At 33.4% G+C, this 14,523-nt stretch overlaps 1 pseudogene; it reads left to right on the top strand.

The window, feature by feature from the left end:
• The first annotated feature begins 3,732 nt into the window (after positions 1-3,732).
• On the top strand, positions 3,733-10,820 carry LOC142632649 (B3 domain-containing transcription factor VRN1-like; annotated as a pseudogene).
• The last annotated feature ends 3,703 nt before the right edge of the window (positions 10,821-14,523 follow it).

Genomic DNA, 14,523 nt, shown 5'->3' with positions numbered 1-14,523 from the left:
CATAAGCCAAACACTTTGATTTTATTTATTTATATATATATATATAGCTAAAATTATGTTGTTATCATTGTAATGGTCCTTGCTTTGCCAAATGAAGTCATATAGTTCTATACAATTTGCTGATCCCGGCTGATTTTCAATATAAGTAGCAATCTTCATTCTAAAAAAGAAAAAAAAAAAGTCCTATAGTTCTAATATACTACATCAAAGATCATGTGTCTATGTTTTTGACTTTTTCCTAATGTAGATTTTCTAATCAAATTAAAGCACATACGAATTACGAAACACAATTTTTTTTTCTAAGGGCAAATAAATTCAATATAGGCCTGCATTTGAAATTAAATATTTTTAATGGAACATTTGAATTAATTGGGAAGCCAAATGTAGTAACCCTATGTTTTAATTAGGGATAATTATAGTAAACCCACTTGTAGTATGGTCCGTTTTCACTTTGTCTACCCGTCGTTCAATCATTTATACTTTGCCCACCTAAACTTCAATCCGTTACCCACCTCTGTTAAAATTAGGGGTAAAAATGTATTTTACCTTTACTTTTATGTCTCTCTCCTCTAAAAACAAAAAATAACAAAAAAAAAAAAAACTCAAACAAATAGATCAAAGAGGGGGGTTTTGTAGCTTGGATTCAAGAACACACTTGCTTTTGGTATGAACAGTCTTGAGCCAATCAATCCATCTTGCCCATAATGCAATCTTTGAACTCGACAGAGAGGAACGAAATTGAAATTGAAATTGAAATTGAAATTGAAATTTTCGCTGGAGCCACCGACTACGACGGCGCCGTTTTTGGTTGATGGTGGATTGTGGGTGATACCGTGAGTGGGTTGGGTTTGAAGAGAGGGAGAAGCTAGAGAGATAGAGATGACGACAATGTCGTTTTTGGTTGATGGTGGATTGTGGGTTATGCCGTGAGTGGGTTGGGTTTGAAGAGAGAGAGAGAAGTCAGAGAGATAGAGATGAAGAGGGAGAAAAAAATAATAAATAAAAAAATCCCAACGCCCCACCAATAGCCACCACCAACACAACCTTCCCCTTCCTCCGATCCAAGCCGCCACCACCAACACAAACCCACAGCCACCACAAAACAACCCACAGCAACCCGAAACCCACCACGCCGATACACCAACATAACCTTCCCCTTCCTCCGATCCACACCGCCACCACCAACACAAACCCACAGCCACCACAAAACAAACCCAAAACAACCTGAAACCCAACACGTCAATACGCCCCAATGCCGAAACCCACTTTTATCCACGAGCAAGCACAACCACGAGTGATAACCACTCCGATCCACGAGCAAGCACAACCACGAGCAAGCCCTTTGATCCACAAAAAGCCACTTCGATTCACGCCAATACGCACAACCAAAGAAGGTCTAATGAGCTATTGGATTTTTTTATTTATATTTCATTTGTATTCCTCCAATTTATTCTCCCAGAAGTTCTTCAGCAATAAAAAACTCTAACTTTTTTATTCTTGTTATATTTGTTTTTGCCTAAAAATGTGTTTTTCTAATGACAAACGGAGAGGTAGGTTACGGAAGGCTAACAGAACTAACCTCAAGTGGGCAAAGTGTAAATGATTGAACTACGAGTAGGCAAAGTGGCAAAGTGAAAATGGGTCATACTACAAGTGGGTTTATTGTAATTATCCCTTTTAATTAACCTTGCTGGTATTATTTACTAGCCTTGCTTGGATACGTGGCATTGACAGATTGGGTACTTTGCTACAAAATCCAAACCTAAAGTGGAGGAAGAAAAAAAGGTTAAGTCGTTAGTAATTAAACTCGATTATTGTTAAGATGTGTGTGACCAAGACGTAGGCATTACTAAATTGACTAACCTCAAAATATAAGGATCAAAATAATGTTATCATTTAAATTCAATACAACCATGTATTTGAAATTAATTGGAAAGGTTAATGTAGTAACCCTATGTTTAGTTAACATAAGCTCTTAAGGCATTTAGTAATAGATAATTTTAGACAAATTTTAATACCATTTTCATAAAAAATATAAAAAAAATATCTGTTATTTTTTTCTCATAAATAAAAATTCTTAAAATATTCCATAAACTAATGTCTTGTACCTATTAACTTTTACCAAATTTTAATTAACGCTGCGAGTATTATTACTAGCTCTGGTTGGACACATGGCATTGGCGGATTGATCACTTCGCAACAAAATCCAAACCTAAAGAAACGGGAGAAAGAAAAAAAGGTAGTAGGTAGCTAATTAAACTCAGCTATTATGTTGTGCAGACTGATGGGATTTGATAATAAATATTGTGTTTTTTGATGAATTTGGTAATAAATATTATCATATCCCATATCTTTCTGATTGAATTTGCTTGAATTGACAACGTTTCAATTGGGTTTGCACTACTCTAGCTATTTAATGATCTCTATAAAGTTGTATGTAAGCATTGATATCTTCCTTTAATGATCTCTTCAGGTTTTGTAAAAAAAGAAAAAAAAAATTAACATAAATTTTAATAGGGTCATGCAAATGAATGCCCTTAATTAGGTATTAGTTAATAATTCATTTTAGAAAAATTTTGACATCACTTTTATAGAAAATGAAAAAAATTATTAAAAATTAATTGTTTTTCTTTCTTTCCTAATAAAAACTTTATTTAAATAGATTATTAAATAATAACCTAAGGGCATTCGTTAGTATTTCTCATTTTAATAATAACTCACTAGCTTTTTATAAAAAAAATATAATACATTTACACAGTTGACAAATGTTTTTTTTATTCTCTCTAAATACTTTTATGCTATACATAGCTCATTAAATTAAAGTTTTTTTAGTGTATACTATATGTACATCATTAATTATATTTTATTTTTATTAGACTTATTTTTTGTGAAAATTAAAAAAAAAACATTTTTTTAAGGAAAATAAGACTTATTTGATGTAAATATTTTTGTTTACATAAGAAAATATCATAGGTTATATCAAAATTTTAAACATTCCATTTACCCATATTCTAAGTTTATGCATGTATAAGCAATAAATAAATTTATTATATATATATATATATATGTTTATGCGCGCGTGCGTGCACGCGTGTTACTCTTTAGATTTAATTTTTTAAATGATATATTTAGCTGGGCTACTCAAAAAAAATTGCAAGTTCTGTCACTAATTCTCTTCTAACAAGGAGATGATTTGACGCTTTTTTATTTTCTATAAAAATAATATCAATATTTTCCTAAATTAAACTGTTAAATAATATCTCAAGTGGACTCGTTATCCAAACCCTTCTTTTTTTAAGAAAATAACATTCTACGATTATAAATTTTTTTTGGCACAATTTTTAAGTCCTTAGAAAACTTTTAAGGCGAGTTGGACCTGGCGTCTAACTCCCATTGGCCACTTCGCTAGAAGGTTTAATTAAACGGGATATTACGTTGAGCAGACCGGTGGAAGGTGGTAAGAAAAAATTGATTGTTATAATTGCAACTTCACTTCAGCTCCCACCTGGCCCCTGGGATTGATTTGCTTGAATTGACAACACTTTAATTGGATTTTCAATACTCTACGCACTCTTTTTAATGGCCTCTATTAAGTTTAAAAAAAGCACGAAGGCCAACAATTCAGGCACTATTACTGTTAGCTTTTGTGTGTTAAATTTTAGTACTCAACCTAAGAAGCATCAACAGTTCAACTTCTCAGCAAAAAACAGTTCAACTTTCTGAATTAGAACTATGACTTTTCAATGGCGGAGAGACAACGAGGATGGCCCTGCTGATCTTACCACAAAGGCCCCACACTTTTTCAAGATTGTTATGCCTCAAACTCTTCAAGAAGGAAAGCTAGTAAGAACACTTTCATCTCTATCTTTCTCTCTGAAAATCATATGCTAATTAACGTCGACGTCCACTTGGTCTTATTTATTTGTGATTCTTGAAAATTTACATTTGTTGATGACCAAGTTCAAGCAAATCCGTGAACTTGGTTCCATGTAACATGCATGTAGTCATAAAAACTTTCATTTTGTAATGCGTAGGTAAGGTTACTGTTTTGACTAAGGAGTAGTATATTGGAACAAGTTAGGCCATGAGTTCTTTTTTCTTCTTTTCGGACTGTATACTTTATCAATGTCTTTATAATCCACTAGGTAAACCTGTATTGGTTTTTTTTTTTTTCACATAATACTTCAGTTCTTGTTATTCAATCATTATATTCTTTTAACAATAATAATGGTAATAATATAAAATAAAATAAGAAAGTCTTAATCCTTCTTTGAAGGCACAACAAGAATAGTAGAAGAAAACAGTACAAGCAAATAGAAGGACTTAATTCTATGTGACATGCAGTCATGTAAATCTGCCCTTTTGTAATGCGCGTAGGTTATGGCTGTAGCCTTGGATTTTTGGAGTTTTTTTATATAGTGGAACAAATTATCCCATGAGTTTTTATTTTATTTTTTTTACATCTTTCTGGTGAAAAGAAAGCTGTTCTTGAGAGAAAATATCTGAGTTCAATATGCTATTGAATTGTATTATTAATATTATTCACACTATAATATTACAAGCTTTGATGTATTTATACGTGAGGATTTTCCCTAACAAGCTCTAACTAACTTAGCGGGAAATACTGACAGACTAACAGATTTTCTAAGCACCAATTTATACAGAGCACGTGACTTCTCATTCTTAACAGAATTGACACTAATCGTCCCTCACTGAACTACATATCGTGTACGTGACTCAACTCCTTAGGCAGGCTGCAGGTCGTTTACTCTGTTGCTGTATCACCAGAATGTTATCTGCAGAATAACACCATCTGGGACTGTCTATATGGTTTTTGTCTTTCTTTTTCTTTTTTTATCAATTTTCTTTCAATTTTTCCTACTCGATCTGTAAACCATTTTCCCCCTTTGAAATGCCACTTCAAATTTTTTTCTAAGTATCTTCTTTGAATTATTATTAAAGTATTGATATAAAAGAAAAACAAAATCCATTTTTTCTGTAATGGTACTGACTGCACAAGGAGAATAGAGCTTGAATGATTGCATGTGTTTATTTACGAAGCTGCATTTATGTTATGGAGATTCTTTTTACAGCGGATTCCAAAAAAGTTTATAAGCAAATATGGAGTTGATCTGTCAAATATGGCATTTCTTACGGTTCCAAATGGTACAAAATGGAAAGTCAAGATGACAAAACGTGATGGTGAGGTTTGGTTTCAAAATGGTTGGTGCGAATTTGCAAGGTTTCATGCTCTAGCCCCGGGGCACTTTCTAGTTCTCAGATATGAAGGAAATTCTCACTTTTATGTACTCATATTTGATGCCACTGCAACAGAAATAGACTATCCTTTAGATGACCAACACCAAGTTCACAGGATGGAAGACATTGAGAGGGGTGATATTGATAACTCTCTTGAAATCATGGATGGCTTTATGCCAAGCCGAAAAACAAGGGGGAAATCACCATTACCATGCCCTCTACATCATAAGAGGGCAAAAACCAATCCAAGAAGTTCTGTTTTGCAAGTAGGGTATACACATTTTAGACCTGAGCTCACTAAATCTAAAGGGTCAGTGTTAGAGAAATCAAAAATGAATGCAGGGGTATCTTTTACTAGGCGAGAATCTAAAGGTTTGAATCTTACACTTTTGTTTAGGGGTTTTGATTCTCACACATCTACTATTTCACATCCACTCTATGTGCTTAAAATGTGAACAATCCTATAGCACTTGTGGATTATTGTGAAATAGCAGATGTGAACGACTGTGAAAGTATAGCAGTGTCATGTTTTTTATAGCCCCTAACTGAACCTCATTTTTCAGCAGAAGAATACAGTGGATCTACGAAGAGATGCCCAAAATCTGAGGTTATTGAGAGGACATTGTCTGCCAGTGAGAAAGATAGAGCTCTTCGGAGAGTTAGAGCTTTTGAATCTAAGAATCCTTTTTTCATGGTTGTCATGCAGCCATCATATGTTTACCCTGGGAATTCAGTGGTAAGCTTCTAGATCAAAAATGTGCAGGCTCAAACATTTGTTAACTTCACTTTTTAGATGACATACATTCGCATGAGAACAAAGATACAAACTGGTTCTTCCTTTGTAAAGCAAAACCAAAAGCATTTTTTCCTTTATTTGTTGGCTGAAAAGGAGAAATCTTCCTTATTTCCCTTTTCGTTTTTTTTATCTTTTATAGAGTATATCATCCAGCTTTGCGAAAAAATACATGAGGAAGATGAGTGGTGAATTTGTCATCTTTCGGTATTTTAATGGGGGACTTGGTCTGTTAAGTTTAGTTTTCACAAAGCACAAACTCAAGCCAAGTTTCGGCAGGGTTGGAAGAAATTTGCACGAGACAATAACTTGAACGTAGGTGATGTTTGTATCTTTGAGCTAATTAAAGGCGTTGAAGTTGCTTTTAAAGTTGCCATTTTCCGGGCTGCCAATGATATTGATTGCCCTCTGTTGAATGGTAAGGAACTGCTTGATTTCGTAAGCCTGTGTACTATTAATTTCATGTGCATGACTTCATATTTTCATGTCATTTCAGGATCAGCTCATGGGGTTGGAAGAAATCGATTTGGATGCAAAAGTAGCCCGTTTGTTAAACCTAAATCTGATTGCAATCTGGATGATGTGTCTTTATCAAGTGACCAATGTCCTCCGAAAGATGGCGGTGTACGCATGTCTACTAATCGGAGAAGGCTAAAAGCTAAGGCTCTTGTGAAGAACCAAGAATATAAGGCTCTTGTGAAGAACCAAGAATATAAGGCTCTTGAGAAGAAGCAAGAATTGATGACTACTAATGGAAAAGCTGAAAATCTTGTGAGAGCCAATGCTTTTAAATCAGATAATCCCCTTTTCATGGTTATCATGCAACCATCATACATTAGTAAGAGTGGTATGGTAAGCTTTTAGCTGAACATCTTATTGGGTTTTAGAAATGCGACTCCTATTAACTTTGATTTTTCATAGATTAATTAGAAAGCATGTAGCAGAGAGTTGTTGATGGACATAACTTGGTAATGATGTTTGCTTCTTTGTGTTTTTAAGGGAATTGAAGTTTCATTTATATTTAACAGTATTATCTTAGGTAGAAGGAAATCACATAAGAATGTAAAGTCATTATGAACAATATAATCAAATCATTGGCATCCATATGACTGCCCTTCAACCATCTGCGTAACAAATAATATTATTGCCTCAAAACTGCTTTTCATTCAATTGGGTTCTACCATTTTTGAAATATCTTTTTTTTTTTTTTTGGTACAGAATTTACCCAGTGGCATTATCAATTACTTACTGAGAAAAGGCTTTATCACAAAAGGAAGTGTACTCACTGTGAAACTCCAGGTTGTGGACCGATTATGGTCTGTTAAGTTATACGCTTACGAAGGAATGTACCAGAGTTCATCGTGTAAGTTATATGCTGGTTGGTCTGCGTTTGCGACGGACAATACTTTGCGAGTAGGAGATGTTTGCATATTTGAGCTGATTATGAGGGACGATGTTGTGTTAAAAGTCCACATTTTCAGATGCCTCGATTAAGTGGTTACTAACGTTGCATTGAAAATAATGCATTATGTATCATCTTGGGAGCTTATTATTTTGCTACTACTCTGTTCAACACCTTTTTATCCCTTTTTTGTTTTTGGATTGGATTGAATCAAGGTTGATGTTTTGTTATATATATAGCCCTGGCCCTTCAGGGACTTCTATTAATAGGGTTTGTAGATTTTGTCCAACAATCTTGACCCTCATTGAAGAGACACCAGAAAGGAGGGGAGGAAAGATTAAAGGCACAATTTGGTCAGGATGTTATGGTTTGGCTAACTAGTTGCCTGCAAAATTTATCCCTTTATTCATATTCAACACACTTTAAGCATGTTGATGATTCGAGCTCACTGTGCTCATTATTCCTTTTCATCACTAGTTGAAAATGAGCTGTTGCCACTTGATTTCAAACGTTGCAAAGAGTGAATGGTTCACATTTCTTTAACAAAGTCCATGAAATTACTACCAATTGATGAATGCTTCAACTCAATGTTCAAGCAGCACGAGGCGCAAATATGTTTGGTAAACAGTATTTTTATAAAGTTTGCCTATTTTTCAATTTGGTCTATAAAATTTCAAAAATAACAATCAAATCTCTCTCTCTCTCTCTCTCTCTCTCTCTCTCTCTACATATATATATATATATATACACACACACACACACACAAAGTTGCACCAACATGGACACGACACGGATACGGGGATACGGAAATTTTTGAAAAATAAGAATACGACACGGCGTAAACACGGCAATTAAATAATTAATTAAATTTTATATTTAGGCATATTTGCTAATATTTTTAGACATAAAATACGTTTATGTCTAGAATTTAAATTATGTAATAACTATAAATAAGTAAACTAACACCCAATCAGCTGACTCAGTTGATTTTTCACTTTCAGAATTCATTTTAGTAAAATCACCTACAATATTTAACTTTAATAAATAAATAAAACTATAGCAGGACACACAAAAACAAAAATCACTAAATTCATAATAAACATTATAATTTATAAGGCAAAACAAAAGGCTAAGTAAATAATTTTTTTTTTTTTAAATTCATAATAAAAAGTATAACGTCACGTACTATGATAGTGAGAGTGGGATTAAGAAAAAAAAAACGCGTTATGTGTTATAACTTATAAGTAACAGAGAGAGAGAAGAGAGAGGTCGGACCTATTGTCCATGCTGAGAGAGAGAAAGAGAGATCGAGAGGGACATGGCACGACATTGACGTCTATGGGGCACGGCGTTGACGTTTATGTAGCTCGCCGATCGGCCCAATCTAGCTCCGGTGAGGGACAGAGGGCAGCAGCAGTGGGCAAAGATTAGAGGGATGGTGGGTTGAGAACTTGAGATGTGGGTTTCAACTTTCAATTTAATGACTTCTTAGACCCTAAGCTTTAGGGTATATCACAAAATCAATGGTATTGCTAAGTCCATCTGTCAAAATTTGTGATTTTCTTCTTTTTTTTCACTATTGATGTGTCAGAAGTGTCGAAGCCGCGTCAGCACCATGTTGGAGAAGCGGAAAAAAAAAAAAAAAAAAAAAAATGACATTGCTCGGACACCAAAGTTTGGCAAGTCGTACCGGTTCCGATGTCCGACACGTGTCAGATACCGGTACGTCGCCAAAAATGGCGTGTCGGTGCAACCTATGCCTGACACTGCCACATCAGAGGTTTCATTCTGACACTTGCTCTTATCACAGTAGTATTGGTCAAACATTATGGGAGTTTCAACTTCGGAAACTTGAATGTTAGAGAATATAATGTCCTTGTACTGAGCCTGACCTTCCAAGATGCGTTGCAAAACATTATGACTATTAATTAATAAGTATATGTGTGAGTCCAGTGCTAACTTATAGCATATATATCGAATGCCCAAACTGGCAAGTCATAATAAATTTAAAGGTTATTTTAAACAACATAACAAATAATTTTTTTTAATGGTGTGTTTAAAATTAACATATCATTTATTTATATTATTATGTTAAAAAAATAATTTCTAAACTAATTTGGAAGAAAGTTCTTCCAATCCATTACCAAGAAGATTGATTGTTATGACAAGCTGGCTTCCTTCCTTTGATTTACCTATCAAGGCAGCACCTCTTCTTCCTCTAATCCACTTTCTAGAAATTTCAACTTGAAACAGCAATCAATCTTCTTGGTAAGGCCAGACATGAGTAAGATTTTGGATGTCTCCCTTTGTTGTTTGTTCTTGACCTGTAAGATTTTCAAAAAAAGCAACCTTGTACTTGAATCAGGGCCGGCCCTTCCCTTAGGCAAGCTAGGCAATTGCCTAAGGCCCCCAAGTGGAAGGGAGGCCCCCAAATTTTAAAAAACAAGGGGTAGTAGGGAAAAAAAAATTTAGTATCAGATTAAAAAAAAAATAGTATTAGACAAACCAAAAATCCGGTTAAACATTGTTATCCTCTGGACAAACAAAAAATCATCCAGATAAATTACAAATCCAGTCTAAGAGATTAACTACAAAATAATCACAAATCAAAACAAATAAAACAATTCAAACCCTAAAAATTTTACCTTTCTCTCTGCTCCCTGCCTCTCTCTGTCTCTCATTCTCTCTGATTCTCTCCACTCCACTGTTCACTTGAATCACTTCTCATTTGCTCAACAGGCAACAGCTCAAGCAACTGAACTGAAGCAAGGCAGCAAGTTGGACGGCTGGACCGCCTCAGCGCCTCCCTCATCAGTCCACCTAGCCACCTTGTCGCCTCCCACTACCTCATCAGTCCGCCTCGCCGCCTCTCTCATTCTTTCTTCGAATCTGCTCTCCGCCTCCCGCATTAGTCAACTACTCACCACTCACGGACTCACCAGCCGTTCACTTCATCTTCACTCTTCAGGTATAATTTATAAATATTTGGGGTCCGGTTTGGGCACTACTTGTATTCTTGTAATAAGATTGACTGATTGAGATTGGGCCTAGTTTTGTAACAGTTTTGGGCCTTCAAGTTTTTGTTTTTTTTTAATGATTCAGCCCTTTTTTTTTTTTCAATGCTTCAGCCGTATTTGTAATGATTCAGCCTTTTTTTTTGGGTTATAGATAGGATTTGTTTTGTGTTTTTTTGTGGGTGGGTATTATAAATTTAATAAGCCTAGTGTTTAAATTTTTGTTATGCTTGTGCTTTTTTAAAAAAAATTTTAATCTTGTGTTTATATATAAATATAAATATATATATATATATATATATATTTTAGTTAGTAGTAATATATTAAATAAGTCTTTATTTATGCAGGTTGAAATTGCTACAAATTTGTTATTGTTCGGTGAAACTACAACAATACTTTCTATATAAATCAGGTTCTATTTCTCATTTGCTCTACACTTGAAAGTTATTTTTTATTTTGGTCTTTATAAATATATTGTTTGATTAAAAATGTCTACTAGAAAATATGCATCTGGATATGAAAAACTTAAAAAAAGAAAAAAAGAAGAAAAATTAATTGAGTCTCAAAAAGGATCAATGGATAAATTTGTTATTAGTAATAAATAATATGTAACACAAAATTTAGATGAAAATATCACAAATGAGCAAGAAATTCACCAAAAAGAGTTAACAGATAATGAAATGATACAATTGCAAGATAACAATTGTAGGGACACGATTTTCAGACCAAACCCAAAATGTAAGGGATTTTGGCCCAGTGAACCCAGTACAATAAATTTGTAGAGAGTGGGTCAAAGAGTTAGGTTTTAGTGCATGAATAATAGTTAATATGGTTTTGGATGATGAGCCAATAAAAATTGAACCTGGTTTGTGCGAGAAAGTTTGCCCTCGGCATAGTCCGAGGAGCTCTTTTCTAGTATATATTGGATGACAATGGTTACAGGAGTTGTTGAGATTGCTACAATGTTTTCTCTTCTCCTTTTTCCATCCCCTTTTCATGAAGGGTCTCTTCCATTATATAGTTCCTTTTGGATGATCTTAATCCTACACTTGTTGATCTTTTGAGCCATCACTTGAGTGCTTATCCCATCAGACACCCTTCCTGGCCTTCTGTGAGTTGTGGTTGCCGAGGTAGCACTGTTCAGGGGTCTTTTCCACATAAATGCGGTCAGAAAGTTAGCTGCAGGGCATTCAATACAGTGTAGCAGCTTTTCCTTAGATATTTTTGAGTCATTATCCCTATTGTACGTTCATAATGCTCGTTCCTGTCATTAGAACTTCCTAGAAGGTCACTTTGATCATTAGGATCTATACTCGATCTGCGTTTAGCTTATCCGAGAAGATATTCCTCCTCAGACTCGGACTACTCACGATCTCAGCCAATGCCCCACACTCTCGGCCGAAGCCCAAGACCCCACAACAATGATGTTCAATTTTGTAAAACAACAAGTCTTGATAATGAACTTTAAAATAGTTTAGAAGAAAATGAAAATAATCATGAAAAAGTCACAAATGAACAAGTTCACCATAATGATGTTCAACTAGAAGAAAATGAAAATAATAATGACATGTTGAATTATATTCCTCCAAATATTTATGATCCAGGTAATTGGAAAAATATTGACACAAAATTAAGCGATTTATTAGTAGAAAGAGGTCCAATTGGAGACAATGATATAAATTTTCCTATAGGTGAAATTTTACAAATAAAAGATTATACTCCAATTGGCATACTAAATTATATAAAAAGATTAGATTCATTTCCAAATACATGCATTGCTTATAGGATTTTACTAACAATACTTGTTACAGTAGCTTCTGCAGAAAGAAGTTTTTCAAAATTAAAATTAATAAAATCATATCTAAGATCGACAATGTCCCAAGAAATATTAAATAAATTAGCTATATTATTGATCGAAAAGGAGATATTAGAAGAACTTGAATACAAAAATTTTATTAGTCAATTTGCATATCAAAAGACAAGAAAAATAGATTTTAAATGAAATATATTATAATATAAAAATATTAAATAAACATTAACTTAATTAATCTATAGGTATAAAAAAGACTCAATTTTTAGTTCTCTCCTTAGGCCCCAAAATGTCTAGGACCGGCCCTGACCTAAATGGAAGAAGGCTTTTAGGTTCTAATGGGAAATCTTGGCTTGTTAAGTACATTTCTAGGTAGTATTACTAATTGACGAATGCTTCAACTCAATGTTCAGGCAGCATAGGGCACGATATATATTTGGAAAACGCATGTACATAAAATGAAGTGGTATATACATTCTTTTATACGTATATAGAAATAACAATATTTTATGCTGATCCACTTGAATCATTCATTACTTGGTGTACAGTCTAATTAATTTGATTAGAACTTGGGTATGAGAAATTAGCACCACATCCCTAGAGAAATATTCAAATATTGTTTGTCCTAATACATAAATTTAGGCTAAGCTCCGTAAGAATCAACAGTAGACTGAGCTTTGCCGCTTGGTGACTGTCCTGTTTGCGGACGACCAATTGGGGGAATAGTTGTAGCTCTAAATTCTCCATATGCTTCTGCTTCTCAGCAGTGATGGAGATAGAGCCAGAGATTTATCTTTTGAGGGGCCATATATAAATTTTTTTTTTCATGTATGTATAAAATGTAAAATAGTAATGTACAATACTTTATAACTCAATATGTGCTATAAACAAAAGTGTATTTAATTAAATCAAAAGAAAAATGTGTTATAAACAAAAGTGTACGTATTTAATTAAAATTAAAAGGAATATAAAAAAGAAAGCAATGAAAGGTAAAGTAAAAAAAATCAAAACAATGCAAATGCAAACTGCAAAGTACCTTGGGAAAGAGTTAAAAACAAGGGGTCAGCCGGTCAGCTAGAGGCATAGAGCACTGTATAGTCAGGGGATGAGGGTTCCACGACATGGAAGTTTTAATCTTTCACTCTTTCTTGTCTAGTTTATTCATGTAGTACAAAACTTTTACTTTTAAATGAACTACAACAATATTGGGAGAGAGGAAAAGGAAAGAACTGAAAACAAAGAAAGAAAAAAAAAAAGAAAAAAAAGAAGGCAAACGCCAAGTTTCCGAGAGAGAGAGAGAGAGAGAGAGAGAGTCATTTGTGTGAGGCAAAATATTTCTACAACTATGTGGGAGACTTGGTGGTGTGACACATCAACAAAGTTTTTGACTTTTCAATTTTTCTATTGCTGTATACAATAAGCCTTAGATATGTTGGGATGAAAATTAGAATTTTTTTCCCTTTTATTTGTTGAGGTAATTCTTAAAGGACAAAATTTGACTACAATCTTACTCAATCTTACTACATATTTTGTATATCTAACTGTTGAATTGCATGTTCTTTACACTCTTAATACATATATCAAATTTTGTGTCAATCGGATATCATTTACTATATGATGTATAAGCTTATATTATATGTATAATTTTAAACTATAAAAACTTGCAATTTAAACAATTTATTGATGACATAGCTATTGATTTTTAATTTTCTAAAAATTTTGCAAGTATGGAGGATACAAGAAGAACATATAATCCAATGGTGGATTTGTCAAAATTCATCTCCAATAAAAAGATATTAAGTAATGTTATAGCCTAAAGTTACAACCAATTTTGTTACTAAATTTTATCCTTGTTAAAATACCTATATGTTCATTTTAAAGATGCTAAATATTTAATTATTATAAATTATTGACAACTTGACATATGTATTATAGATTGTTTTTTTTAAAAAGAAAATTATGTTTTTTGTAGACTATCTTTTATATATATATATATATATATATATATATATATATATATATATATATTATTAGGTAGGGTATATATATATATATATATATATATATATTATTAGGTAGGGGTAGCCAAAATGATAAGGTTATTTAAAATTTTTCAAATTATTTAAATTATTTTCAATTTTTTTTTATAATTTTTTTCAAAAATTGGGAGGGGGAGGCCCCCCTTGTGCCACTGCTTCCCAGCAAAAAGGGTCACTTGATTGGCTTTCTTGAGCAGCTTCTAGGT

This window comes from Castanea sativa, chromosome 1 (assembly GCF_040712315.1).
Source record: "Castanea sativa cultivar Marrone di Chiusa Pesio chromosome 1, ASM4071231v1".
Taxonomy (NCBI): domain Eukaryota; kingdom Viridiplantae; phylum Streptophyta; class Magnoliopsida; order Fagales; family Fagaceae; genus Castanea; species Castanea sativa.
Note: the sequence above shows the minus strand (reverse complement) of the source record. Positions and strands in the feature narration are given on the sequence as shown.